The sequence below is a fragment of the Nicotiana tomentosiformis genome, chromosome 3, assembly GCF_000390325.3.
Source record: "Nicotiana tomentosiformis chromosome 3, ASM39032v3, whole genome shotgun sequence".
In the NCBI taxonomy this organism is placed as follows: Eukaryota; Viridiplantae; Streptophyta; class Magnoliopsida; order Solanales; family Solanaceae; genus Nicotiana; species Nicotiana tomentosiformis.
In genome coordinates this window covers 103914799-103918604 of record NC_090814.1, presented here as the reverse complement: position 1 = coordinate 103918604, position 3806 = coordinate 103914799, and positions in this window count along the sequence as shown.

Here is a 3806-nt window from a genome sequence, read left to right as displayed (position 1 = left end):
TGGTTTGGATAAAAATTCCTTGATCTTGTCAAAGGCTTTCTAGCATTCTTCAATCCAACTTGTTGAAGCGTCTTTATTTAACATTTTGAAAATCGGTTCACAAATCACAGTTGATTTTGCTATGAAACGGCTGATATAATTGAGACGTCCCAAGAAACTCATCACATCTTTCTTGTTCTTTGGAGGTGGCAAATCTTGGATAGCCTTGACCTTTGACGGGTCTAGCTCAATTCCTCGACGGTTGGCGATGAACCCTAATAGCTTTCCAGCGGGGACCCCGAAGGCACTCTTTGCGGGATTCAGTTTCAGGTTGTACCTTCAAAGTCGATCAAAGAATTTTCTCAAATCTGCTATATGATTTATGCTTCTTTTGGATTTGATGATGACGTCATCCACGTACACCTCTATCTCCTTGTGTATCATGTCGTGGAGAATGGTTGTCATAGCCCTCATATAAGTGTCTCCAGCATTCTTTAGGCCAAACAACATCATTTTTGAAACAATACACTCCCCATTGTGTAATAAAGGTTGTCTTTTCGACATCTTCTTCATTTATCCAGATCTGATGATATCCCGCGAAACAATCCACAAAGGATTGGAGTTCATGCTTGGCACAGTTGTCGATCAGTATGTGTATATTGGGCAACGAGAAATCATCTTTGGGACTTGCTCTATTTAAGTCTCGATAGTCGACACACACTCTAACCTTTCCATCTTTCGTTGGAACTGGCACAATGTTAGCCAACCAGGTCGAATATTCAACCACTCTAAGAACCTTGGCTTTGATCTGCTTGGTAACTTCCTCCTTTATTTTTAGACTCATATCTGGCTTGAATTCTCTGAGCTTCTGCTATACAGGCGGACACATAGGGTTGGTAGGTAGTTTATGAGCCACTATGGACGTGCTCAAACCGATCATATCATCATAGGACCATGCAAAGATATCCTCATACTCCTTCAAGAACCGGACGTACTCTGCCTTCTCTGATGGTGATAGGTGAATGCTTACACATGTTTCCTTGACTGTTTCGGAGTCTCCCAAATTAACTGTTTGGGTCTCATCTAAATTGGACTTAGGCTTATTTTTAAAGTTTTCCACTTCTCTGACTATTTCCTCGGGTGTTATATCCTCCTCCAGATCCTCTGAATCATTATCCTTATGTTGCATTGTCTCATTACATATCACAGTCGTAAGTTCATCGGGACAGGTACTAATAATGTTGTAGAGAAAAATGTAAAGAATAATAATAAATACTAAAAATAACAATGCATTAGATAAATCTTGAAAACCTCAAACAAGTACGGTTCGATGACCCGAGCAATTATTTCAAAAAAACATGCTTATAACAAAATACTGAAAATGTCTTAAATGCTCATAAAATTACTTTTAAAATAATTGATGCTAATTGCCAGGCTACCCAGGAACTCGACGGGCCCTTGATGGCGCAACAATCTAGTTCTTGAGAATAGCTCCCTTCTCCAGGTCTGAATAATGAGGCCTTCCTCCTCCTCCTCCTCAACTATCGCACTGCTATCCATGTCTTCATCATCCAGAAACAGATTCCTTATACCAGCTAGAATTTCATCTTCTTCGGACTCCCACATCATGTCAGCTTGATGAAATGACTAGCTCAAATGTGGTACTGGTTGCTCTAGAGGGTAATAAGGACCACGCTATGGTGGCAACCAATTCTGATACTCGTGCCAGGTGTATTTATACCCAAGCCCAAAGGTTGTGTCGTGGCACTTTAGCTGTATCGGTTTGATGATCCCCTGGAGATTCTTACTGAGACCTTTGCCAGGTTCATACCCTGTCCATGCCATTATGCCTTCTATCTTACTACTCCACCATTTGTTCTTTTCAATTGCGTTGACGCGCTCGATGTGATGGTATCTTTCTCCCCCCAACTTCCTACTATTCTCAATGACCGGAACAGTTTGATTGGTGTAAATGGGATTACTCCCATCCCTATGGATGATCACTTCCTGATGGTTCCACTCAAACTTCACGACCTGATGTAGAGTAGAAGCTACGGCTCCAGCGGCATGTATCCAAGGTCGTCCCAACAATAGGTTGTAGGTAGCAGCTATGTCCAATACTTGAAACTCAACATCAAACCAGGTTGGGCCCATCTGTAGGCTGAGGTTGGTCTCCCCAATTGTGGCCCTTTGAGACCCATCAAATGCTTTCACATTCATACTTCCTGCTCGTATCTCGTGCAGACCTTTACCCAACCTTTTTCAAAGTAGTTAGTGGACATATGTTGAGACTCAAACCCCCATCTATCAGGACTCTGGCAATGAACTTGTCTTCAAACTGCACTGTGATATGCAGTGCCCTGTTGTGACTTAATCCTTCTGGTGGCAGCTCGCCTTCATGAAAAGTGATCTTGTGGCTTTCCAACACTTGCCCTACCATGTTGGTCATCTCTTCACTGGTGATGTTGTTGGGTACATAGGCTTCGTTCAACACCTTCATCAGGGCTTTCCTATGTGCCTCGGAGTTTTGCAGCAATGATAAAATAGATATTTGAGAAGGGGTTTTGTTCAGATGATCAACCACAGAATATTCCCTTGTTTGCACCTTTGTCCAAAGGTCATCCGGGCCAGTCTCAATAATAGGTGATTTAGATGCAGTTTCTTTGCTCGTTCCTCCTAAATGCTCGGGTATATAAACCCTACCAGTTCTGGTCATGCCTTGCGCTACACCTATTTCTTCCATTTTTGCTTTTCCTTTTCTTCTTGCTTGTACAACATAATTCCATGGTATAGCATTAGACTTATAAGACAGCGTTGGTGCTACCATCAAGGTGAAGGGTGTTGTTACTTCAACCTCAAACTGAGTTAGTGTAGCTACCTCAACTTCAATTGTTGCCTGAGTCTATACCATGATAGGTGTGAGAGTGATTGGATATGTTTCAGAATTATCCCCTTCCCGAATGAGTCCAATTGACCCCTTTGAGTCCCATTATTCATCGGTCTCTGTCACGTTTACTCCTCCACCCCTGTGATCTGGGAGAGGATTGTTACGGACATTGGGTGCAGCCTCTTTTGCCTGTACGACTTTGGTGTCAATTAATGTCTGAATCTTATCCTTCAAAGTACGACACTCATCAATAATATGACCTTTCATACCTGAGTGATAGGCACATGTCTTGTTTGGATTAATCCACTAGGAAGAGTTTTCCATAGCAACAGCAGGAATGGGAGTGATATAACCGGCAACCTTCAATCTCTCGTACAGCTGGTCTATAGGTTCAGCAATTGGGGTGTATTGTCTGGGTGGTCTGCGGTCGAAATTTAGTCTAGGTTTTTAGTAGTTTTGGCGGGTTGGTGGTGAGTAGTAGTATGCGGGTTGGGTGCTATAGGTATGGTAAGTGGTGGCAGGTTGTTAGTATCTGGGAGGTGAAGGCTGATATATGGGTGGAGGTGTTTGGTATGTGAGAGGAGACTTCGGACCTTGGGCTACCATTACTGCACCTACTTCTTTCTTCGTGGAGATACCTCCTGATTGCAGGGCCTTATTTTTGGCTTGGAGTGCTTCAAAATTTTTCACCATTCTGCTTTTGATCCCTTCTTCTATTCTTTCTCCCAACTTGATGATATCAGAAAATTTATGGTTTTCAATAACCATCAATCTTTCGTAGTATTTCGGATCTTGAGCTCTGAGAAAAACCATCTATTCTTCTTCCAGCGCTGGCCTTCCTTTTGCAGCTTCAGACCTCCACCGAGTAGCATACTTGCGGAAAGTTTCCTTTGGCTTCTTCTTGAGATTTTGAATGTAGAAAACGTCTGGTGCATTTTCT